This window comes from Crocodylus porosus, unplaced genomic scaffold, assembly GCF_001723895.1.
Source record: "Crocodylus porosus isolate Cpor-Errol unplaced genomic scaffold, CroPor_comp1, whole genome shotgun sequence".
NCBI lineage: Eukaryota > Metazoa > Chordata > Crocodylia > Crocodylidae > Crocodylus > Crocodylus porosus.
The window spans coordinates 73212906-73240467 of record NW_017728949.1 but is presented as its reverse complement, the minus strand read 5'-3'; the positions used below and the strand labels follow the sequence as shown (position 1 = coordinate 73240467).

The 27562-nt window shown below is 39.1% G+C and overlaps 1 protein-coding gene across 2 annotated transcripts in view; it reads right to left on the bottom strand.

The window, feature by feature from the left end:
- Window positions 1-27562, bottom strand: part of ARHGAP15 (Rho GTPase activating protein 15) — a 511110-nt gene that overhangs the window by 374220 nt on the left and 109328 nt on the right. The gene's annotated exons all lie outside the window — the stretch shown is intronic.

Here is a 27562-nt window from a genome sequence, read left to right as displayed (position 1 = left end):
CCTTTCTAATTAATCGTTCTCTCCTCCCTCACTCTCTTAAATTAAATCCCTAGCACAACTCCCCTTCTCTCAACTCTATATCTGATCCCACAGGCTTTCTTGATGGCTCTCCCTAGTACAGTTATCTTCTGGAAATCCTCAGAAGGTTCAAAATGTGAAGACAGAAGCTAAACCTTCTCGATTCTTCTGGCTTGAGAAAAAAAAAAGGAAAGAACCAGTCAAAATTCAAAGAAAGGGCAGGGGTGGTTTTTCATCTTGTCTACACTGATTCACTTCTCCCTGCCTATTCATACTTCTCTCTCGGCCGCATATACTACACACACAAACACATTTGGAATCTTATATCTTGCCCATGTTCTGGGGTCTGAAGGTGTCAGATTTATGGTTTATTAAATAGGATTTTTGTCACTGGACAGTGTGCTGCAGCTGGGATATTTAAAGGATTTCTGGCAGCATCCTTTGCTTGCAAGGCCAGGATTCTCAATATACTCTGTTGTGAAGTTACCTAGAGATCTACTATCTCAAGATGAATGTCATCTAATCGTATTGCTCAAGCCCCTGAAGCTTCCTGTCTGGATGCCTCTTTGTTACTGAGTTAGATCCTATGTGACATGATAGTTGGTTGGAATAAGCCATGCATTCCCAAAATATCCCATTGGCAAATTCTATTCCTTTTTAAATGTTATTCCTCTGCTTTTTCACATTGCACTGAAGAAAATGTAACTAAATTGGGGGGAGGGGGAATCACCACATTTAAATGTTCACTGCTTGAGGTGACTAAATGCAGTATTTTTCAAGCATTCCCCCTGCTGCTACCCAGTGCTTTATAAACTAGATTTCATATGAGTTGCAACACCTAGGCACAACTGGATGGGTAAAGAGTGTTTTTAGCTTTAAAAGTGAGCACTGCACAGCTTCAAACCAATGCTTTACCCCCTAAACCACTGTGGTGCTTCTTGCATTCTGCAAAGATTTAAAATTCATCAAACAGACAAAGTATACATTTAACACTCACATGAGGGAATACAGAATGCCTTTCAATACATCAAACTCCTAAACCTTTTACATCTTTCATTTTTAAGCTACATGGATTTTGATTTGTACAATTTTAAAAATATTCTGAAGCCTAGTCAATCTAACACTAAAAAGCACTGTTGCACAGTAAGAAATCAAGAAATACAATTCAGCAAACCTGGTATAGTTGGTCCCCAGGGAAGTTTTTTTCCAATTCTGTTTGTCATAGCCCAGATCCATCATGTCATGCTAGCCTAACTTACTACTACTGTCTTTTTTTTTTTTTTTTTTTTGGCACACTCCAACTATTTTCTGTTAAACTAGTGCTGTCACAAGAAAACATATAAAAATGCTCTTTTGCAAACATACTGTTTGGTCTCTACTGAACTCTCCAGAGCCACGGATTTCTCTCACTGTCTTTATCAGGGGTGAATGTTGACAGATCACTGAACCTTACTGTCAGCGGTGACAGGCTTAAAGCTGTTTTGTGCAAGGTGGAGAAAAAACAAAAAAGGTTTCTGTGCCTTGCATCTAGAAGGTCCCTGATTTAACAACAAAGGCTTATGTTCAAAGATGATTAGCTTAAAGGCATTTCAGAGAGTTTTGATTGTAGCAGCAGTTGGGTGTCTTGCTACTGGGTGAAATATGTATTCCCCTGAGAACAAAGGCAGCATCCTCTTCTGCTGAGATGGCAACTTTAATAATTCCATGTATTTATCAGTATTGTGTCAAGATCTTAGAGATTTTGCCCTTCAAGTGAAGTTGAAGGTAGATGGAATGGATACAGTCCTGAACAATTCTGCTAAGATATACATAGAAAATGTCCCATAATGTCCAGGGGGAGAAAAAGAAGAAAAGATCCCTAAGGGGCTGAATACATATAATAGAAAAATGTCTCAAAGTTTTACAGAGAGAAGGCTGAGAGTTTTACACAGCCCTCAGCCTGTGTATAGAGAACTGAGACCTGGTATCTTTCTCCACTTTGTAAAAGAATGACACAGAAGTCTTAATCATTCTGGGTCTTTCTAATAGCATGCAAGAACTTAAAGCTGAAAAATAAGAACTTGGATTTGACTCTTCAAATACATTTAAAATAAAAACATGCTTCGTTTTCTATTGGCTACATTCTCTCTATATATAATCCAAAGTGCAAATAATGGAGTTGGCTCAAAATGAAACAGGACTGGTAGTGACTGGTATGGGTATAAGGGCAGGATTTGGCCACTCACAAATTCTGTACATGAGCTAAAGTCAGACGCAATCAATAGGACCTTTTGCTTTTAGCTATAGACACATCTTCTGTAAGTGAACTGTATTTTACAATGGTCACAGCCATCAGGATAGATTTCATTGTCCTATACTGTTAATGACCAATGTGAAGAAACTAGAAAATTTAGTGTGGTGAAGATGTATCTTTTCATGTGCCATCGGGGATACAGGAACTTTCAGAAGGAAATTTCTGCTAATTAATGATAGTACAGCACCTCATGAAATGTGAAAGAGTGTCTAAAGGAATGTGCAGAGTCAGCATGATTCTACAGAGTCTGGTTGCAGAGCAGTAGGAAGAAATAAAAGTTTAGAGAAACCATGCAAGAGAGACAGCATTAGGTAGCTGGAAAAAAAAAATCTAAGATTGGTTTAAAAATATCTGAACTCCCTAGAGCTGCAGGTTCAAATCATTACAGGGAAGTGACAGGCCTTCATCTTTCGAAGGTCAGTACGTGGAAAGCTGTACATTTTAGGAGAGAAGTACATTTTACTGTATATGTTTACTCAGTAAAACCTGATGAGTTTTTGTCCCCCTGTCTTGTTAATGAAGACTTCGTGACACTTAGGATTTGTCATGGTGCCACTGGTCATAATATTCTCTCCCCCAGTGCTGCTGTGAGTGTACAGTTCATTGGTTGGTTGCTGCAATGAACATCAATAATAACTGCAGATTTGTCCTTGGATATCACTTCTACTTGTGTGTGAGAGAAACAAACCTAAATGTTCACAGGGAATTAACATGAGTGGGCTTAGCCTATTAGCAAGAATGTGCTGATTCCTCTAAAATTACAGTTGGGGAGAATGGTTAAAAACTCAGCTACAAACTTGCAAAATATGGAAGGCTGTATGCAGATCAATTTTCAAATAAATCAGTTTCTCTGCTGACATGTTTTTCTTATGATACGCCAAGCTCTGGAGCTGTGCAGACTGGTCACCATTAAAAAAGTAACATTAACATGTCCCCAGACTCTGACTGGCAGCAGCTGCACACAGCCTCTACTGTCCCTGGTACAAATTATTTTCTGTCGGCACCACAAATAAACTTTGCAGTAGGAGAGATGTTGCTCAAAGCTGAATGTACAGGCAAATTCAGGTGGATCACAATGTCCTACATGTTTCTATTGTTGGGCCCTCACTGCATGTTCAGGTAGGATCTAGAACAGTACATTTCCAAGACATCCTCTTTAATAGTAGGGCTGGAGGAACCCCCTTGTACTGGCCTAGGACAAGAGGCATAGCATGCACTTGTTAAAGCCTTCATGTCTTTGAAGTGAACTGAGAACAGCTTTAGCCAAGTAGATTTCTGAGACTGTGAAGCCGTGATGCACCCAGCCTGCCCTAGGGCCTAGAGAGAGAGTCATTGGCCTGAGCCAATTTTTTTTTCTTTCATTCTGTTTCTTTTTCTCTCCAAAATGGCACCATATATGGGTTCTTGTTTCAGGACGGGAATCACTGGTTCCTTGCCATCCTAAAATGTAATTGTTCCACTTACCTCCAAAACCAACAAACTGATTTTGTTTCCCAGAAAGCCTTTTGAAATATATATGCATATGGCATCTGTTTGTAATGTATATTTGTCATTAATGTTTTTAAGGAGAATGGTGGGGTCCGTATGGTATGGAACATAAGGATTACCATGGTAATTACTCATTATTTGGACTAGCAGGGTAACTGCTATCAAAGACTTCTAACTTGCTTAATCCTAATGTGCCCCACATGTATTCTTCCCCCATCCTTTTTTTTCTAGAAATAAGCTGCTTTCGATATGCAAATATTGCTGATATTTTTAATTTATCCAATTTAATTTACTCTACATTCAGCAGACTGCATTTTTAGACAAATACCATTTTAAATGGACAGGATGACATGTTTTTCATTCTAAAAGAGCATCCATAAAACATCTCCCTCAATTAATCTAATTTTAAACAGATGGAAAAGGTAACATCTCCATAAGAGATTATGATATGCATGTCCTGTATGCATGTGTACTAAATGCAATATGGTAGCTCCATCCAGAAGTCTGATATGTGAAAACACTACATAAGTGCAGATGCATCTGCCAGTGGTGAAAGAAACCTGCTTATGAATTCATTATCCTTTCAGTAACTCTGCTGTATGCAGAATACAGAAGATTCACAATGCCTTCAACACTAGCTTGACTAGTCACAGGACTGGACACTCTCGGATAGAATGGCATGCACAGTGGAAAGGGGATACTTTATGTAAGATAGGGTACAATTCAGCCTCCATGGAAGATCCTGACATAAATTGTTCTTGCATTTAATAGATTTCCAAAGTTCCATGAATTGTATGTTCTTCACAAGTGTGTCGCATTACAAACTGCAGGTGTAATATTAACTTAAGTAGCTTTTTTTCCAGTTAATTTCTAGAAAGAAATGTATTCTCCTCATTGGTCTGGATTATGCTAACCCAACTAAATTATTTGTCCATACAAATAATGCAGCTATCAAGAAGATTCTGAAAAGCCTTGGTTTACTTCCTTCACCATTTCCAATTACAGTCTATTATGGATGCTAGTTTCCTGACAAAGCAAACAGCATCATATTGTATACTCACCCCAAACAATTAGAAAAGTACAAAAAAGTAAAATCTTTAATAATGCTTTTCTTTAGCAATATAAAAAGAAAATAAGTGCTCCTCCTGTCTGATCCAAAGCCCACTGAAGTCCAGAGGAATTTTTTTTCTTTAACCCAAGAGTTTTTTGCATCAGACTCTTAGTTGCTTGATGCATCTTTCAGTAGAGCATATTCACTTTTTTACTGGTCGTTGTATTGGCTTGCCTGGAAATTTTGATCAGTTGTGTATACATTATGTTCAATTACATTTTCTTTTTACTGTTTCCTCATGTCTGAATAATGCCCTTTTTCACATGTAGGGAAAATCAAATATGATCAAAAGATAAGCCCTATTTCTTTAAATTGCCTTTCTACTGTTGAGTTGAAAGTAGCTATTCACCTTATTCAATTCCATGTTAAGGAGTATTACACTGATTAGATTTTTCAAATATTATTAATGTAGATGAAGTATACTTAGCCTTTGTTTACACTCTGATTCCTTGATAAACTAGTAGTTTTTTAACATATCCTTGCAAAGGGTCAAGATGTCATATCCCCTTTAGTCAACCTTTTAAAAGACTAATTTCAGTGAGTAATTGCATTCCAGTTCAAAAGAATATTAAAATAACTAGCTTATGTGAGTATATCCATCCTAATGGGAACACACAGGCAAAAAAAGTTGCAGGGATAGGGTTAGTAGCAGAACTGTATGAAATTCAGTGTCTTGCGCTTTCAGGGCTGCACATGAAGGGAATTTTTCATTTTTGGTTTTCATGGGTTTGCATCTATTGAACGTATTTCAAGTTTCAGGTTCCAACAAACTGAAAAAATCCAAAGGAAACTCAGTGAATTGCCAAGTTGTACCTAACTTTGCATAGAAAACAGACTAAACCACTGAGTTTTACATCATTTCTGCCAAAAACCATCAATTGATTCAAATCCACACAAAATTAACCCTACTTGGCTTCAACTTGGCACTAGCTCATATAAAATCTAGCCCAGTTCATTGAAAGGTTGGCAAGATTCAGTGAAGCATTACAGAACTGCTGATCAAGTTTCACTTTTTTGTGTTTTATCATAAAAGTTCCACACAATGACTTGCTCAGATTCAAAAAAGTATATACTACAGAAAAGCCTGCCTTCATCAAGGCAGTTGAAGGGTGTCCTGCACATAATAGCTTGTACCCTGGTAGCAGAGGCACAGTATGCAAATAATATGCCCAGGGCAGGCTCCTATCACCCTTCTTCATGACACAATATGCAGAGCAACAGGAAGCAGTAGGCATAGCCAGTGCATAGCAGTCTAGGAGCTGTAGCTCTAGAGTGGCAGTGCAGTTCACCACAGCTATGGGAACTTTCACCCCATTTTTTTGCTGCTGAAACCCATGTTGGGAGGGCAAAAATCTTGCTGATTTTCGCAGCAAACAATGGGGCCAGTTCTCCACCCAACAGCAGTGAACTCTACTGCTGCTCTAGCAAACTACGTTTCCCAGAATGCTTTGCACTCCATAGCACACACTGCCTGCACCACTGCAATGTGCAGCCACAAAGTGCAAGCAAAGCAGGGAATGGGAGAGTGAGGTTCTTCACCCCCTTCTGATACTTCTCCCTCAGGCGGTACCCAGGGCACACCACCCCCCCCGCCCACCCCATGTTTCACTATTCCTGGTAGTAGGATGCTCTTCAGGGAGGTGTCAGAGGTGAGTTTAAATCTTCACACATTCAGTAGAGAATTGAGTCTAGGTTTTCTACTTTCTCAGTGAGGAATCGTTGAAACGAGGGATTAATTAATACAGTATAAATACAGCAGAAGACCTTAAGGGTGATGAGGTTACCAGGCAAAGGAACTTGATCCAAAATGGGTCATTAGGACTATCTGCCCCAAGCGTCTTTACAGCACTCATAAACTGTGGAACTCCTTACAGCACAGACTCAAGTCATGGACAGGTATTAATCTCTACTGTAGAAAAATAGCCCAGGAGCATACAAGTCCAGCCCTCTCTTTGGAAACCTGCACAGGTGAACTCTCCAGCCACAGAGCACTAGACAGCTGCTCCCTGGGCCACCCCTCCCCTTCAGGAGCTCATTACTTAACAGCGTATCCTCTCCCCTTTCTTGGGAAGGGGGCAGACTATCAAGGGGCAGCTCTCTGGCTTTCAAATAGGCATGTGCACAGTCCAGATGGGCTGCATCTGGGGTGATTTAAAGCAGAGGCACAGGGAAGCAGAGCTGGGGAGAGCCTCTCCAGTTCCAGTTCCCAGCTCCTTGGCAGTCATTTCAGTCATGGTGGGTGCATCTACACTTGCAATTAATGTGAAGCAATAAACTCCAGCTTTATTGCTATGGAATTCATTGCTCCTGGGCACACTGTTTGAATATGCACCGAGGACACAGCATATTGAGCCGGGTCTGAGCAGCCCCAGCTTGCAGGAGGCCCTGGGGACCAGACTGCCAGCCTGGGGCTGCTCCTACCTGGCTCAACATGCTGCAGAGGGGCTGGCTTGGGAATAAGGGTGGTTTACTGGGGGGTAGCCCCCACACTAAAGCACCTCATCTGAAGCACCTCGTGCCTGAACCAGTCACATCAGTGTTTACACAGACAGTGCCATGGAGAAAATAACTTTGCAGCAAGATAGTATCTGTATTTGTAAGTACTACCCTGCTGCAGTGTTTATTATTTTTTTTCCAATCTAACTGCTCTGCAAATGTAGATGCCAAGACAAGATGGAAAGCTAATTAGTCAATTCCATAGAAAATGGCTTGTGTAGACAAGCTTTGTGTATGCTACCCAGATGAGCAGCAAATGCAGCATTTAAAGCCTGTTCTGAGCAAAGCAACTTCCAGGGTAGAATAGAGGGAGCAAACCTCCCCATTCCCTGCCCCTGCTCCCCCCATCCCCACATCTACTCCCCAAATAGGGAACCCATTCAGTTTCTCTCATGGGAAACATCCCCTTTCGGAGAAATATCTTCCAGGGCTACCCTGGAAGATATTCCCTGTATTACAAGAATGTATGCTCATCTCCCAGACTGGTCTGGGAGGGGACTGGAGCAGTAGGGCAAAGCCCCCTCATCTGTTACTCTAGCCAGGCAGTCCCTGATCTGGGGAAGCACAGGGAGCACTGTTCTGCTGATCCACTCCCCTCCCAGTCCAGACCAGAAGCACAGTTCATTGTTGCAAGAGAGTTTCTCTCTCAGGGGACATCTTCCAGGTTCACAACCGGAAGATCTTTCTCTTGAAGGGAGTATTCCTCTATGTGACCCCAAGCATGTCATGAAAAATCTTCAGATTTGCTTCAAGGACCATGAGCTATGAGCTAACACAACACAGCAAAACTCTTCCACCATTTAACATCTCACTGCCACCAGGAAACCACATCTCTCATTAAGAACTATTTCTCTAGCTCCAGCCTTTGCCACCAGAATCTGTCAAGCACCCTTACCATGCTTAAGTAGTTTCACGGCATGAGACTTTGTGAAATGCAAGCCGTCACACATGCAGTCAAGTTTCCTTTCAATTCCCTACTAGATCTATCAACAAACTAAACACCTAAAACCTCATATCACAACTTTGTTTCCAATTCCAAGTTCATTCCTTTTTTGTCATACAATTCTTTCTCCCAACTCAAACTCCATCTTGAAACACTTTAGGTTCCTTACCCCACCTTGTTTGCCAAACTTTGGTAAACTGTTTCAGAACTTCATTCCTCTGATTCTTCTGATGTCCAGTATAAATTTATTCATCACTAATTTATACCCACTTGATCTTCTACTAATATTGCCCTGTAACTTCCATGGCTTTTCTCCTTCTCTTTGCCCCAGAATGAATTTATAAATAGTAATCTCTCTTATTTTCTACCTTTATGTTGCTGTGCTGAACAAGACAGGTATTTTTACTCCCTTTTCATAAGATAAATTATTTATTCCAGTAATCAAAGTACCCTGTTCTGGGTGTATTGAATATGAATGACTGGACCTATATTCAATAATCTAAATGAGGGCTTACCAATTCCTAGTACAATGGCATAAAATACCTTGTGTATCGCATATTATAATCATATTAACTTTTTTTCATAGCCATGTCATGTTAATGACTTATGCTTATCTTATGCTCAACCAGGGCACACAGAAGTCTTTTTTGTCACTTCCAATTGGTAATCATTCAGTTTAATGCAAAAGCTCTTGGCATTGGTCCATAAGGGTATGACTTTCACCTTTTATTACTAATTTTATTACTCAAATCCACAAGCTCATTTAATTCTTCTGGTATCAAGAATGAAGTACTAGCAACACCTACCAAATATATCTGCAAATTTTATTTTCATATACATGGCACTTGCACCAAAGACACTAATGGAAATATTAACCGGATTTGTCCCAAGACCAGTCTCTGTGATATACATCACTAGAAACCTTTTTCCACCCTGCAAATTTGCGTGTCAATACAATCTATTGTAGTTTCTTGTTAACCATCTTACGATTCATGTGTTTGTCTTCCATTTCCATTTGTAGAACCTTTCATTCCTGAATGATCTAGCACTTCAGAAAAAGAAATACAAGCTACCCCTCTAATATACTGGAATCACATTTCTGAAGGAAATATAGTCCCCATGTTGAAACAGGACAATTCATAGGAATACTATAGGTTAGAATAGGAAGCAAAGAAAAATATTACAGCCAGCATCAGAAAGTCTTAGTACAGCTTCCTCACTAGACACTCAACAGGCTGCTGTATTTGAGTCCTCACAACATTTGGCCTATCTGCTCTTGAGCTTCTGTTGCTCTAAATAGTCTCTTGAAGGATTGCTGTTTTCTTGATCTTTCTGGTTTATTTCATAGGCACAGAATCTGTCTGTTACTTTCAGTGACAATGAGACCATTACAGTTCTGTTCTTATGCTCTCAAGGCCAGTGCTGACCCACTGGACTCCCTGGTAGTTTAAAACACCCTACCCCAGATCTCTAATCTTACACAGTTTTATGGTTTCTAAGGTCGGAAGGGACCTGAACAGATCATCGAGTCTGACACATATATGCTTATGGTTCAGGTCTTCAGGAATATATGGTAGTTGAAGCATATAAATGAACACCCAGAGAATGTTAGGGATTAGAAACTTAACTTTAGCTTGCACAAGAAGTATAGAGAACTAGATAAGATAATAAACCAATGCATGCATTCCTCAATTTCCTCACAATTCTTGAGCCTTAATTTGGATTTAGCAGTCCTTGATCTGTCCTGTCCTGCATGTAACTTTCTCACAATCATGGGGTTACTCTTTCTCTGATTTCTACAATAGCAGGTGAGAAATCCATTCTTTTATAACTATCAGATTTCTTTTCTGATGAGCAGACTCATCAGGCAACAAAAGTTCCTACCTCGGCATGGGAATCTAATGCCTGGTTATCAGCCCACCTACCACAAATAATGGGTAAAGGGTGTCAGGCCTAATATTTCATAGATATAACACAGAAATCACCTACATTTTACACACCATATAATGTTTAAAGAAAATCTATAGGCATAAAATAACAACACTCCATCCAACGGGCCAAGATTTGAGCAATAGCCCTACTATCGTTCCAAAACCAATGCATACTGGAAGCCATTTTTTTCAATCCCTTTCTACTTGTGTCACTCCAGCAGCAATGCAGATTACTAGGGAGATGCCCATCACTCTTGTCCCAGAGACCACAGGATTGCTGTTACTTATTATCTGGATTATATTAATCTTTAACTCCCCCCACCAACAAGCTTATTAAGTATTGTACAAATGCATACTGAAAAACAGCTCCTGCCCTGAAGAAATTATGGCTTCTTTATGTGCAAGGCAGCACAATACTGAGACATGATGCATTATGCAAACTTCTGAACCAGAAGAAATGTAGTTGCCTTAGAGGGACAATACATGCGTCAATAAGCTCTGCCTTTCAGAGGCAGAGCTGCACTAATATGGCCATGCAACTTCTGGCTTAGACACTAGCACACACAGGTTGGAGTGGTGGTATACAGCATGTCTTGGCCCAGCACTCCTTATGCCAGACAGAGATATCTTTGTAGCCTGTGTAGACAAGACAATAATGTAAGAAGGAAAAACAGAAGTAAAATAGCTGCGTTAGGGTCACACAGCAGGTGAGAGACAGAGCTGGGAACAGAACTGAGGGCACCTTGGTTCCCATGTAATACTCTTATCTGTAGAAGATACCTGTCCTGTAATACTCTTAATTTCCTCACTTGCCAAGGCATTGGAAGGTAAGATCACAGACAATCCTGGGCATCGTGCATCCTGGCTACCATACCACCTGATATGCTTCTCAGCTTCTAAATAATCACTGCTCTCAGTAGCAATACTTGAAGCAAAATATACAACTTGGGGAGTAAGAGAAAGAACACTTGCACTGAGAGACCCTTTCTTCCCTCAGGAATTTCCAACTATCTGGTCTTGGGTTCAAATGAAACAACTGCTATATGAACTCACTTCACTCCCACTCACAGTTCTTTGTTATCACACATACAGATACACACACACACACACACATCATATACGCAGCTGTTAGATATTAACCTGGTAACAGTACTTACCATACTGGACTGTTGTTTTTCTTTAAATTTACAACATGCAGTAGAGCTAGATCATATTATTTTAAATAGGAAGGCATATTTCAGTGTAACTTACAAGACAGCTTGAAAAGTTAAAGGGCATTGTCAACATACATACATCAACTCTGATCCTGGAAAAGGTGGAAAATTAAAAACTAAAACTGCAACGTATCATGAAAAATATGTAACACGTTTTGCCAGTCACTCAAATTACCTCATGAGAATCTGCCACTTCTTTACTAACTCTAAAGACTGAAAAGAAAAGAAATTCATAGCAATGTATGCTGGCCCGTTAAAAGTTAAATATTGCTGCAGATGGAACAGAAGGACTTTGTGCTTCAGGATAGTGATCTTACAGTGTGCATCTGGAGCACTCTGACTAAACACTGATTTGTAATGGGGGTTGAGGACTTCAGATGTCTTCATTCAGAAAACAAACATGTTACTGGGAAGAAATCATGGAGTACATAAACACACAAAATGATCATACAGAAGGTGATGCATTATTTGTAGATTACCAATTATTCTTTATTTGTGCAGGTACTCTGAGCAAATAACATTTTAACGTGTGTGTTAGGTCATTGCTTATCATTCAGTCACATCTTATCCTGATATGTCAGGATAAACTTCTGTCTGTCCCTAATGATTTTATTTTTTGGGAACTCTGTTCATCCAGTGATCACCGAAGTTTTGACCTTCCTCCTGACTTCTGACTAAATGGCAGCAAATTAAATACAATACACAGTCTTACCAGGAAGGCAAGCAAGCAGAACTGTGGGAAACTATAGGTCTTTGCATGGTGAATACTCACTCTCATAAAGCTTGTGAATTAGGTCGAGGATGAAGCAGCACCAGTTTAGTCAATGAACCCCACCTTCTCTCAGCAGAGCTGGTCAAACACAGCAAAAACAGTGTTCACAAATATCAATGTGAATTCTATTTTCCTATGCCCATGTCCTTTTTCAGTTGTTATTCACAAACCAGTTTTGTAGATACTAATGTTAGGGGAATTACTGCTTTACATTCAAATATGAGAATTCTTATACAAACAGGGATTGGTACTCAAAAAAAATTCCCACTCTTTATTTTCTCTCTGTTAGTCTTCTGTTTCAAAAGTTTCAGTCCTCCAATCAGGAAGGGGAAATACAACTCTACAGTGTGGGTTGCAAATTGCACACTATGAAGAGCAAATAACATCAGAACACCCCCCCCCCCCGAGTTTGATATTCATTGGCCTCAAATGATTGAACAATTGGAAATAAACTCATAAAAATCAAAGTCTGGTCACATTCAATTAGCCAAGAGAAAAGCACACCAATGAAGTCAGATAAATTATCTGCAATGAATAGTTTGATCAGCTCAGTTCTACAATTTATGTGAGAATACTGCAGACTTTTAAAAATTACATATTTACCAGAGAGATCTTCAATGGAAAATCTGTAGGAAAGTAAAATGTGCACTGAACTTTTCTGACATTTACAAAAGTCATTAATTAATATGATTAGGCAAATTAGATTGAGCCAAAGTCTGACTGATTTTAGAGCATGCTGCAAGAGCCACCTGTTTGCTAGAAAGATTAGATACTATGGTGCTGGCAGCTAGAGGAAACAGAAAAATAAGAAAGATAAAACAGAGAGACATCTATAGATGCTGATCTTTTATGTCTTTCTTACTTGTTTTTTTAATAAAATCCATCACCAAGATATCATTTTGATACAATGATGGCCCACCCAGACATTGACTTGAATGAAAACCCTTATCCATTAACCTAAAATGAAATTTCTTTTACCTGTTATCATGAAACAGCCAAATAAATATACCTAAATAATAATGAATTCTTCCAGCTTTATCTAGAATTCAGAGGTCTCCATAAGGTTTCACAAACCTTATTGTAGTTGTCCCCATAACATAAAAGTTTACTTATGCCTACCATTCAGATGAGGAACTGAGCCACAAAGAGATAAAGCAACTTGCTCAAGGTCACACAGGTAAGTCAGAAACTGAATTTAGTGTGTGAAGTCTCAGTTAAACGCTAACCGTTTGTCCAGCCTTCCCTTAAAGGGCAGCTAGTTAGTTCATCATATTATTGTTGCATGACACTAGGTCAACCACTTAAAGAATCAAGAAGCAGGAAAAGACTATGCTAGTTAGATATCTGGTATTTAACTTAGGCTGTACTTGCTTCTTCCCCACATCTGAGGAAGAACGCTCTGTACCTGAAAGCTTAACTAACATCTCTCCTAACTATGGAGTTGGACCAATCAAAGATAACATTAAAAAAAAAGAAAACTTTTTCTTATAGACTAGATAGAAAATAGTACAGAGAATGGTGTTAAAGGTGGTTGATATGTCAAAAAAGGATGCCAATGTGCTTTTGCCACCGCATGTCTGCTCTCTTTCAATAGCACACATTTCGTATTCTAGTATTTTACAAGATACCTGTTCGGAACCCTCTAGTACTCTAGCAAAGGGTAAAGTAGAACTTTACAGACTGAGTTACTGGCTGCCTGTACACACAATGGGGTTTAATCTTCATTAATTAAATAGGTTTATAACATTTAAATGTCTTTATTTTGGAGAGTCACATCAACGTTTGCATGCACTAGGTTTTTTAATGAATTAAGGTGTGCAGCGTCGCACCAGTGTTTGCATGTGCCTGGTTTTTGAATAAATAAAGCCTAGTCCCTGGCCAGTGCTGCAGGAGAGTGGGATGGTCCAGCACTGCCCCTCCCCAGCCTGAGGCCCCCAAACCCATGCTTTGCCGTGCAGCTGTGGGAGCATGGAGCTGGCATATGCCACAATAAAAATTAAAAAAAATGGAAGCAATTTGAAAGTGGAAGCAATTCAAAGAGATGAACTACAAAAAAAAGTCACAGCACTGCCGGGTGGAGAAAGAGCCTTTAAATACCTTTGTGTTTGTGTGCAACAAATCTATGGATGCAGTGCTTTCATTCTCAGCGAGCCAAACTACACTATGTCCAAGGAGTTTTACTTTAATGCACCAGAAAGACTTTTAAAGCATCCAGAAAACCTGCTTATGCAAACAGTCACATGGTTGCAGTGCAAGAAAGGGCAAAAAAGCATGGCATGTATAAAGGCCTATTATGATTAACATAACACAGTGGGAGGTGACACAATAGTGTTTCATACCACAATACCTGCAAAGAAAAAAGTGCCAATAAAATATTCTTTAAAATAAATTAAAAGAAGTTGCTAAATAGAAAACTTAATAAATGGTGGATGAACTGAGAAATAAAATAGTAGGCATATATCTGCACCTTTCAGCAACACTTCAAATCCATCTCACCCTATTCTCAAACTGGCTGCAAAGAGAGTGTTGAAGAAAAAGAAAGTGAAACTGAGAGATAAGTGAGCAATGTGATGTACTTCTACAAGCAATTCAGTTCTTCTGCTATTAATGTCTTGCACTCTGTTGATTTCCTATCATCTAAATTACCTGCTAAGTATTTAAGGATGTAAATAACATAAGATATATGTATGCTCTATTCTCTGACTTCCACAGAAACAATTGGACCAAATTACGTATTCCCTTTCCTTTTGAGGTCATGGGTTGCTGTTTTATTTATTCCAAATCGGGGGCTATCTTGTGGTTTTTCAGTCTCTTTCCAATTTTTAACTCAGGAATTTACTGGGTAATGTTGTCATTTTAATTATTATGCTTTTAGTTATATTTTGTGAGGAGCCAAGAAGTCCACAGGTCTGGCCCCTCAAGTTAATATAGTTTTACTTTTTCTATTATTATGCCATGCTGAAGTGAAAGCAATAATACAAAATAACAGAATTATGCAGTTCATGGGTAGAATTGTTAGTAAATCCACTGGCATGTTACCCGAGGCAGTGAATATTGTGTTTGCTGGTATTGTGATATTGAAACTTCCTCCTTCTAATGTGATGGAATTAATTCATACAACTTGATAACAAGGCTATTACTATGCTCACAATGGTAAAGGGTGGCTCAAGTGGAACAGTTTGGCACATTTGAGCATTTTAGATCAAAGGTCTATTGAACTGAAACAACAAATAGAATCAATTTCTTGAACTGTTTCTCTTTCCCCAAACTTGCAACATTATACCACAGAATGTAACTTAATGAAATACAGATGAGCAGTGCCATGGAACAGCCAGTACTACTTCAACAATGAAAATTAATGTAGCACTCTCCCGGCTGGGAAAACGAACCTGTTATTGAAGACAGCTTGAACACTTCCGTGTTTTAGGATACTCAGGGCTGAAATAACTTACTTAGTCACAATAACTAAGGAGAAGTGGTAGAAACTTGAGGGAAATAAATGTGCAGTTTACTGCCCAAATTGACCAAGCCTTACTGACCTTAGCAATCTTTCACCCTGAGCTCCTTTCACACCATGAGCCTGCACATGTCCAGCACTTTGCCTTTTGAGTGGTGCCAAATTAATTTCACTAGTTGTGCCAACAGAGAAGCAAGAAAGCAGCCTCCAGTCCACTGAGCCATATTGGATATATTACATAAGGTATGGAAAGTATGCATCCATAGGCATTCTTGCAGGTAAAACTAGGGGTTGTTAAATGAACTAGATTCTTTGAAAAAAAAAAAAGATGATACAAGAGAAAATGTCAGCAAGACAGAGAAAGAAAAAAGAGCACGGTGAAATTAAAAAAGAGTAGAGAGAGGGCTAAAGATTTAAACTAGACCATACTATGCAGATCAGACACAGAACTGATTTTGGTCAGGGCAGAGGACCTTTGATTCATGGAAATGACAGGAAAGGGAAACACAGGGCTGAAGATGCCTTCCTTTGCTGTGCCCATCCAAGCCCAGTGACACTCTTCAGAAGCTTACCACTGAGGCTATTCTGGGCACGTTGCTAGTGGTCACTCTCAGGCCTGGCAGAGACTGAGGGACAAATGCAGAGAAGTCTCAAGGGTGAACTTGCAGCTCTGGAGCATGCCTGCTGACTTGGGGTAGGGGAGGCAGGATATGTTTAGCCCTGTGCTCCCTGGCTGAGTAGAAGCAAGCCCAAAGGCTTCTGTTAATCAGCTTCTAGAAAGGACAGTGCTATGCATTGATATTAGTATTACTGGCTTCCTTTAGCCTGTAAGTATATTCAGTGTGAATTAAATGGTTTCAGAAATGTTGGCACACTCATGAAAAAAAAATGCTCTGGTGTCTCTCCTGACAAACATGGCCTAAAATTGCTCGTTAAACAATGCAGCATCCACGTAGCAAGAATGACCCAATACATGTTAGATGGTATCCAGACCCTGGCCTTCAGAGAGCAGCCCTTCACTGATTATCATTCTCCTAAGTCCATTAACTCTGTTTCATGCTTGATGTGAGAGAACACTCCATCTCATATGAAAATGAGAACTAGCTTCTTAGTTACACCCCTGATATTAAGTTTTAACAAACATTTATTAGCCTGCCTCTACTTACTCACCACTCTTCAAGCAACTCCATTAATTAAGTAGTTTAGAAGCAATTAAAAGACTTATTTAGAACTTGTGTTATTGGCACCTGTTTATTCATTGACCCCACGGAGCTAAGGCAGTAAAGGTCTCATTTGATTGCTTTTGTCACCCAATAAGTCAGCATTTTAAAGACAAAGGAGACAGAATGCAACTTCATGTAAGATAGCAATGCCTTAAAACACAAAGGCTACTGTCTACAGGCACAGAAACAAAACATTTATGTAGACAGGGCAGCACAAATAATCTATTTAACCTAATCTTTTAATTACAGGAAACATCTCACAGCAAGACATACAAGAGCAATGAAATGACCCGGAGCTAGAAATCAAGATGATATATTTGTGCATGTGAAAGTAACACCAACAGAATTCATAAAAGAAAATCTCCTTGGGCATTATTATCTTTCCATCAGGACATGTTGTCATCACAGCAAACAAGAGAACAAATATTTTAAAATGTGTTATTAATATACAAAAATGTAAAGTAGAGGTAAAAGGAAAACAAAACCTAATTAGGGACAGGCAAGATGAGAGGAAATGTTCCAGGTAGAAACATCCTCATCTGGATGAAAGAAGAAGCATCTTGAAAAGGAACTGAAATGAAAACTAAAGGACAGATCCTAATAGCCTGACACATTAAAGAGCACCTTACTCTGCAAGAAGCTCCATCAATCTGATTGGTGTTATTTGCACAGAAAGGTACTAGTCAGCATGAAAAGAGTGTCCGAATCTGGCCCTATGTAGGGAATATGCAAATCTTCTCCCACTCCTCTTAAAGATTCTAAGGATATCTGGCAGAGAGTCCCCTGAAGAGTCCTGGCAATGCCACTTTCTGTAGTAGGAAACGAACATCTTGCGAAGAACCCCTGAGACAAAACTACCCCCTCAAATCTGTGCAAGTGGAAAAGTGTTTTTTGAAACAGGGAGGGTGCATGTGTGTGTGTGTGCATGTGCGTGAGAGAGAAAGAGAGGGAGAATAATAATCATAGTCACTATAAAGGGTTCCCAAAATATCAGGAGATGGAGAAAAAATTGATACTTAAAAAAAAAATCTCTTATCCTCCTTATTACCCCCTCCGTTTCTTCCTTTCCCATCTGTGACATTTCTGACCCTCTGCCCTGATCTGTTACCTTACTGCAACTAAGTTATTATCCTTCTATTTGAAAAAATTGTCTTCGTTCCTTTGATCCACTCTTATTTCATTATATTCTTTCTATTCCCTCTGCATCATTCTTTACTCACTTCCACGGTCATGTCCCCCTGTTTCCTTGTTTACATTCTACCATCTTCCTCCGCAGTTTTCCATTGCCAATGAAGCCTAATGTCCACCCTATTCTGTGTTCCAAGACATGTAACTTATTAAAGCTCATTCTTCTTTATTTTGCAACTTCATGCTGACTAAGTACCATATTTGTTTCCAAAAAACAAGACAAAAGAAAACAGAATTATGCAAGGTCAAAAGCTTTTTCTCATTACTCCCACTCACATCCTTACATAAACCTCACTGTCATTCTTTTCCAACGCAGGATTTATTTTTCCAAACCTGGGAATTCCCATCAGTTTAATTGTTTGACAGAATGTTCCTGCCTTTGCTCAGAAGGTGTACATTTTTCAAATGCCACTAACATACCACTACAGAATTTCTCATGAGTAGCAGCTAATTGCAGATTGGGTTTGCCACGACCATTGCTTTAGCTCCTCAAAAAGCCACTTTAAACCAGAAAAATCAGAAAAAGAAGAACCGACGTTTTGCAAGTCAAAGAAAACGTGGTATAGCCAGTGTATGTGGAAACACTGCTGTGATTATTTCTACATACTGCTGAATTGTTAAACTTTACTTTTAACACTAGTTGGTGACTTCATTAGCACCAGACAATATGTTTTAACTTCAGCTTGCAAATTAAATTTTTGAATACGTGATCCCACAGCATTTGAATACATACGGACAGATTTCAGCTCCATTACAGCCCAGTTACACCATCCCAGCCATGCACAGGGGTTGTAATATGGGGAACTCCCCGAAGGCAAAGCTAGTGAGGTGGCTACCTCACTGTGGCTTTATACTATCTTACTGACAGCTCCAGAGTAAGGGCAAGACTAAGGCCAGTGGCAGGATCAGGGCCAGTGCAAGAAGCTGAAGGGTCAGGTCCCAAATGTCTGGAGGAGTGGCCAGAAAACTCTGACAATTCAGCGTTAAGAACTAGCACCATCAACGGGTAAGGAAGCTATTTATGGCTGTGTGATGTCACAGCAGTCCTAACAGCAGCTCAGAATTTGGGTTACATAAAGCTGGATATATACCTTCTCTACCCTTTCCACCCTCCACAGGAGGTTCAGCACAGAATCTGGCCCAGAGATTGTGTTTCACTTAGAAAGTGGGACAGATCTTTTTTCTGAGTGAAGTGTATCTTTTCTTCGTATTCATTTACACTAATGAACCCCCTCCCCCCTAATCAACCCACATAATGCAGTATTTTCCAGAAGAACACCGTTCAATACTGAGATAATACATTGTAAAGAGTGGGCCATGGTCTATCATTCACAATACACACATATTCAGAAAAAAAGACAGGTTACTTACCAATGGTTTTGTTCTTTGCGAGTCACTTCTGTGTATTCACACTTGCATATTTCCACTTGTGTGAATACACAAGCGGAAAAAGGAGCCCCTCAAAGAAGAAACACTAATTACGTTAGCCAAGGAAGAAATCACATGTATTTCTTACATAACAGGAGAAAATCTAAGACACTTTCTCAGGGAAGCATATGCACTGCACTATATATACTATACTAGTGGGCCAGATCTTCATCTAATGTAAATCAAAATAACTATGTTGACTTCAATGGAACGGGATCAATTTACACCTTCTCAGGATCTAGCCGCTACTGTCTGTCACAAATAATTGCATAACACGTAAGTGTTTATGTGGGCAATGTGTATAAGATGATGTTGCAGTGAAAAAAGAAATATAAAAGGAGATTTCAGCATAAAAATATTTGTTCATGGATTTAAATGCTCTTTAATTCAGTGGTGTTCAAAGTACATCCTTTGAGCTGAGCCAAACTGTCTGGCCTGTGGGTTTCCCCATGGATCCAGACATTTATCAGCAGGGGAGCACTTTCTGATGAAAGTTGTCAGAAACTTCCTGCCTACCTTTTCCTCCCATTTCTTTCTAACAGGCTCACAAAGCCATACTGCAGCCTTTGGAGTGGATCTAGCCTATGGACCTGTCCTGTAAGCCAGCCCCTGCCCACACACCAGAAAGGCTGAGCACTACCGCTTTTAACATATGGTGCTAAAATGTGCTGGAGTCAGAAATTTCACCTCTCCAGGATGTCCCAGGACAGAGAATTCCTGGTCCTTTTTTTTAGCAGTCAGGAACTACATGATTATTCTGAAAATGAGAAAACTGAAGGAAGCAATGCTCCCCACCCCCAGAAAACTGTGCATTTATTTGTAAAAATTAGTCATAGGCTTCTACTTTCTTATGATTAGCTGAAATGTCAATAGCATTTGTTCATCTTCTTTGGGAATCCTGGGATATCGAATTACATAGGTTATTTGATACTTCAGGTAAAATGCTACATATTTATTTGCTCTTCTGTGAGCTAAGCAATATTAAGCCAATTCAAATTCCATTGATCATGAATAGCAAGTACCCCTAGAATATTTAAGCTATGTCTCCACCTAGTGGTAATTGCATACAGATAAAAGGAAATAGCTTATATTACCTATTATTTTAGTGAAATCAGAAGTGGAGCAGGTGCCTTCCATGCACATTAAAGTGTCCAATTCCCATCACAAAGAGCTGAGAATTTAAGACTTAAATCACTAAACATTTACCCACAGATACTGAAATCAGTAATACTGCTTATATACTGAAAATTAAGTAATATTAAATGTCAAGCCTAAGAAAAGACAAGTAAAGGGGAGGAAGACTAAGATGAAAGGTAACTGGATGAAATAAGGGATAAAATTAGCTGGTAACTTAAATTGCTGCATGTTCTGAAGGGGAACATGTTCAAAACAAAGAATGGAAGATAATTTCTTATTATGAGATCTCCTTATGTTCCTCAATCTAGTATTGAACCATACCTGTAATTTTCTTGGATCTCCTGATTTTCCTTTTTGGATAAATTGAGAATACTATTTAATTTATTTCAGTGTATAATCTGTATGAAAAGACACTGGTAGCAGGTCATAGGTATTTCTGCCATCAATGAAGATGTAATTACATCAAAAAGTTAAACCACGTATTCATTCCAAAGAAGAAATAATGAACAAAAAAAATAAAGTCAAAACATCTTAACTACAAAGACAAGGCTTTAACCATTGCCACCCCCAAAAACATTGCAGCTATATTAAATTGTTCTGAAATGTGTCTTTAAGGACAGTAACCACGGGGAGTCAGTTCCAAGACTGAGGACTCCTTGTTGAAAAGATCCTGCTAGCAACTCTTCCCATTTTTCATAACAGAAGACTCCAGTTCAAGTACCTTCCACTGACTACCATGGATATATTATCTTATTGACGAAACCTCATAGCGGTTTGTGCATCACAAACAGAGATGTACTACCCTGCAGAAAATCAAGAAGTACATTTTCTAAAGATATGGAGGATGTTACTTGTATGCCTCCTGTAAAATTCAAATTGACTTTTACTGCCCCCATGCTACATTTCAAAATATCTCAAAAAACTGCCTTTCCCTAGTGGGATTTTTGCTGTGTAAACTGCTTACACGGAGACAAGTGGATTTCTACCATAATCTGGCACCCTTTTGTGTACAAATGTGAGGTGCTGCCTTTCAAAGAGAGGACAGCCAAGGCTCTCCCTGCATAGCCAACATTAAAATATCTGCCTCACTCATTAAAAAGAAACATAAAAATGGAGCAAAGTGACTTAGCCAAGTTTTTAGAAAATGTAGTGGCTGAATACAGAAATACCAGCACCCAACATGTAAACAAGTCAGATTTGATTATCTCTGAGTGAGTTCATTTAGAATTCATTTCTCTGTTTGCTTTGCATGAGTTTGATAAATTAAGGAAATGTGCAATGTTTGGGCACATATCAAGGCAAATTTTTATATGTATATTTAATTAGTTTCTTTTAATATGAACTTACAGTCAAGAAACTGTAATAATGATGATGTTACATTCTGCTTTTCCTCAGAAGGATCTCAAAGCACTTAAACGATGTTAACCAAAGCCTGGCCTCAAAAGTGCATGCTCCCATGACACATCCATAGATCTCAAAGCATTGTGAACCCAGAACTGAATCACATCTCACAAGATATCTCTGAGGTTGTAAAATATTATTACTTCCATTTTATGTATAGGTTAACTGAAACACACAGGGTCAAATCCCAGATAGTTTATATGACTTTGTGAAGGTTACCTTGAGAATAGGAATAGAATCTTAACCTGATTCAGCCAAGAGATCATCCCTTAAGAATCTATTTTCCATTACATTATCACCACAGCTGATCAACTGCTTTATTGCCAATCACTGTTTTAATAGCTAAAATGACTGCTGCACATACAATCAGGTTTACAGTAACAATATTCTCTTCTAAATCAGATCTTACCTCATCTAACAACCATCGGCTCAAGAGAGTTCTAACAGTATGAACTATTCATCCAGGGCTGATATGAACTTATTTCTGCAGTAAAAGGTATAAAAAGTGTTTCAAATCACAGCTGTAAATTACTAATATTTGTTGCACCTGTAAAGCATTCTTTGTGAATGAAAAAAAAAATCCTTCCCCTTCACACATCAACGGAGAGCTAATCCACATATGACACAGAAATGATGTAGGAAATACAAGGCCGGGTGAAATTAGTTTGTGTCTCTGTAAATTGTTACATCAGAATAGTATCATCCCACAAAACTGGTTTTTGGAAAGCCTTACACTTTTTAACTGCTAACCTAACAACAATAAAACCAATCCATAGAAAGCTGGTGTTGACATAGGTACTGTCCACCAGATGGCAGCAATGTGTTTTATGAATAATGCAATAATGTTGTGCAGTCCACTTCCATTCCACATTTAAATGATAAAATAATAGTTACTTCTTTACATATGAAATCCCATATTAATTCAACCAAAAACTAAAGAAAAGTGGCTTAGCATTCATACATTGGTTATGGCTGACTAGCTGAGACTGCTCTGTCTCAGGGCACAGTGGAAACCAACGCTGCTACTGCTTCTTCCACTCTGCAGCCATTTATTCGTGTGGGCCTTTATGCTCTTCGGTGCTTCTGTCCCTGACAAAATTATTTCACATGCACATTAAGCATTAACTGCTGTTATGTTTTATTTTTGTAACACAGAAAATGCCTGTGGCTTGAAATAAATATTTTCCTTTCTGATGGACAAATAACATCTGCAGTTATGAAAGCTGCAGTGTAGCTGTCAAATGCTAAGTGAGTCACATAATTTCTTGAGAAGCACATGTGTATACATACACACAGACACACAACAAAGACATACATATAGCAGTAGCTACATCCCTCCTGTGAGGGTCACTTGCAAAGAGTTCTTTTATAGTATTATTATTATTTTCAGGAAATGGAGATTAAGTGCAAAATTTCTGGTTCAAGCTATAATAAAAAACTAAAATAATCAACTTGTTCTTTACAGCAAACTTGGGTTTCGTTATCATTTGTAGGCAGCATGGAATTTAGTACAAAACATAGGGCCAAATCCAGCCCTAGTTCAACCATGGAGAAAAATATGAGATTTGCTTCTCTACTTGCTTTGCATGGCCATTCATAGCTGTGTACAATGAACTAAATGGCTTGCTGTTGATTTGTTGATTTGCCCCAGCTGGCAAGTTGGTGCAATATGTAGAGTGTGATACTACTCTCAGCCATGTTGCATTCCCTGTTCACAGATGTAAATGATTACACAAGGTGCAAGGCAGAGGAGGATCAGGGGCAAAATCCTGCTCTCATTCATAACCTCACTTCAGACTGATACTGGCCCAACTGAAAGCAGAATTCCACTCAGTCTTCAGAGCAGTGTGGACTTTAAATCAAGGAACCCTAAACTGTTTCCTGACTGTTTTGTTCCACGTGCCCTCCATACCCTTCTCTATCTCCTTTGAAAAACCCATCATTTTAAATATGTAAGAATAGTTCCAACTACTGTTTTAAGGACATTATTCCAGAAACCCTGAATTGCCTTCAGTGACCCAAATAGACCACAGACAAGAGATTACCCTGGTGAAATTGTAATTAGCTAAAAGTCAACTAAATTTAGAAACTTTAGATGTGGTTTTGAGGGGCTATTTCCAGAAGGCTTCCCATTGGACATGGTCCTCAATGTGAGTTTCACAGTATCAATAACCTAGGGAGATCAAATGTCTAGGTAAGGGGAAAGTAAGTCACAAGTGGCAGAAAACAATAATCTCTATAGATGCTCTCCAGTTGTAGTAATGAAACATGAAGAACCCCCATTGAAGCCAATGAAAGCTCATATATGGAGTGGTTGCAGGGTCAGAACCTCAGTAGGTGTCCAAATAGTAGATATATAAAACCTTAACAGCCAAACCAAAGAATAAACTGCCTACATTTCTGTAGTAACTGCATCTTCATCTGTTCAAATTGTCATTTTATGAACAAGTAGACGTTGCAAGATCACACAGCCTTGCTCTTCCTTTAATCTTTCCTTTTACAAAGAGTAAGGATTTGTTTTTCCAAACATAAACCCCCTCAAGTCTTAGCCTCATTCTACATTGTGTGTTAGATCTGTTTTCTTCATATAGTATTGGAAATAAGGTTAGCGTGTGAGGGTCTCTCTCATTCTCTATAAAATGCCAGAATAATTTTAACTTCTCTCTAGTGATCTTATACTTACAAACCAGGGCCTTATTGTTTGTTTGCTCTTCTGATTTGTTTTTCCTGCCATTAAGCACAAAGCAATGATTTAAGACTTTCATACATCACTAACCACATATTCTGATCACTGATTTGTAGCAGACAGGACCAGTGAGAGTATATTCCCTTCCTTTTGTTTTTGGCCCAAGCCCCAAGCCCCATCACCATCTATTTACCTCTTACGACACAGCTTGAACAGAGAATGTGGATAATATTGTCATTTACCAGGCACACAAATCCTAGATAATGGCAAAGCCCCAAATGGTCCCTCTCCTTAGAGCTAAAAGATATCTTCATCAAGCTAAAAGAAATTTTCAATGCCTTCCTAAGATTTCCAAGTGTCTAGTTAGAAAAAGCATAATTGTTTATATGCAAATGTCAAACAGTGGCAGTTAGGCTATTCCTGACTGTGTAGGACAGCGAGGTGCTATGCCACCTCAGAAGAGCAGCAGTGATCTCTGCAGGGGGTCTAATAAATGGAAGAGCTAGAACAATACTGGTGGGCAGAAAGAAATGATCCTACTTTCTACCGCTCTTATGCCCTGGCATCCTCCAAGGAAGGTAAGAGTAGGAAATGCCACTCATAAGCATATACCTTACATATCGGGAAGCATTATGATTATCCTTCCACATTATCTCAAGGGGCCTCAGCTCAAAAGTACTTCTAGAATTGGGCAGCAGATAGTTTTTCAGTCTCATGAAAGCTTTCACACTTTTGAACTGTTTTGCAACAGGATGAACCTAAGACTGCTGGAAGTCAGCAGAGGAGGGAAGGTTGTGGAATACTACACAAAGAGAAGAGATCTTCCTATACCTCAGAATAGGTCTGAGCCTGGTGATTAGGGTATTCATTTGGGATCTGGGACAGCAGGGATAGGAATGGAGCTGTCTCCCCCACATCCTAAATTAGTTGTCTTCTCCACATATTCTGGGGAGGGGGTATCTGTGTCTGTCTGTGAAAGTTTCCATCTATCACCTTTTTTGTTGATAGTAGTCTTATGTAGAGTTTAGGTTATGGTTTGTATGGGGTGGTTTGGATATGGATGATCCTGCCTCAGATAGGGGGCTGAACTAGATGACCTCTGGAGGTCCCTTCCAGCCCTGCTTCTCTATGACTCTTCACTGGTCAAGGGTTCCATCTTGAACTTAAAGAAACTTTACTGTTAAAACTGGTATGTAACTTCCAAAAAAAAATGTTTTGATCACTATGCATTTCCTGAATATTGTCAGAAACTTCCTGACTAACTTCTTCTCCCATTTCTCTGTTAGCAGGGTCACAAAGCCACATTGAAGCCTTTGGAATGGAAAACTGACTTTTTAAACTTACAATGTTTTCAGTGAATATAACATATACCCATATACTTCATTCTATATATAGACGTATTACTTTCTCCTAACATTAGCTCTTAACCAACATTACTCACCTGAGTTTTCATTGTTAATCAGGGATAAAATATTCTGCATCCGGGCAGGCAGTGAAAATTCAACTCTACCTGGCCAGACGTGCATATGTGTCTAACTGCTTTTAGTATACCCTAGCTTCTACTGTAGCAATACATTTCTAATTTCTGGGGTGGGAGAGAAAAAACACAGGAATTCCGTGTCTCAGAGACAGTTCAAAAACCTTTCCCTGTTCTAAACTCGTACAATTTTATCAATTAATTATCATAATGTGTTTTTAAATTGCTGGCATTGCCTAACAATGTTATTATGTCACTAGTGTATTACAGAAATGGAATTAGATTAGGATAAATTTGGGCACCTAAGATATCAGTTAGCTAACAAAAATAAAAATAACTTTCACAAGTGAAAATCTGATGCATTATTTAAAAGAGGGCCAGACTCCTCCACTCTTCACCAAACAAAATGCTAGCAAAGGTTCAAACTAAGGACCATCAGGAACCTCATCATCCTCCACTCTAATGGCAAGACACATTTATTCAATTTGTATCTTCAGCATAAATTCACAGCCCCAATAAATAAATACATGAAATCCAAACACCATCATCATACCAAAGAAAACATGATACCATGAAAAAGAAAATGAAGCACATGTGACAGGTTTTAGTCACATCACTTCATAAATTCCTGCAAGGCACCCAGGAGTGACAGTGATTCTATCTTAGATAAAATAGAATAGAAAATGTATGGGACAATTTCTGATCTCAGGGGCTAGGGACAGAATTTACACATAAACTGGCATAAGTGATCAGACACCAAGTCAAATCTGTAACACAACAGAAGTTCAGTGCACATATATCACTTTTAAAATGGCTGAAACAGGTTTAAGATAAACGTAGATGGATGTAGTAATTTAAATTGGTGGATTGAACTTCTGTCTCAGATCCCCTCCAGATTCAAGTAAGCTCACAATCCCCCAGCATCCCAGGATGCTTTGCACCTCCCCTGCAAACTCCCCCTTGCAGGGTGAGCAGGCTAGCCGTGGTCCAAGCTGTCTGCTTCAGCCGAGTAGGGAAGTTTGCTTTAGCACCTGCTGGTTGCTGGCCTGGGCCACTGCAGGCATGTGGCTGCATTTCTGGAATTAAAAGTGAATGTCTGTTCATTTATTTATCAGTTCAGTCTACATGGCTTAGACTAACCGGAGAAGATTGAACTGATTCAGCCTTGGGCTTTTTGGCTGTCTATACTTAACTAAAGCAAATCTGGAATAATGACAATAGAAATAACAGACTTGCTCCACATTTCACAGTTTCATAGTAGGTAGGGTCAGGAGGGAACTGAACAGATCATCTAGCCTG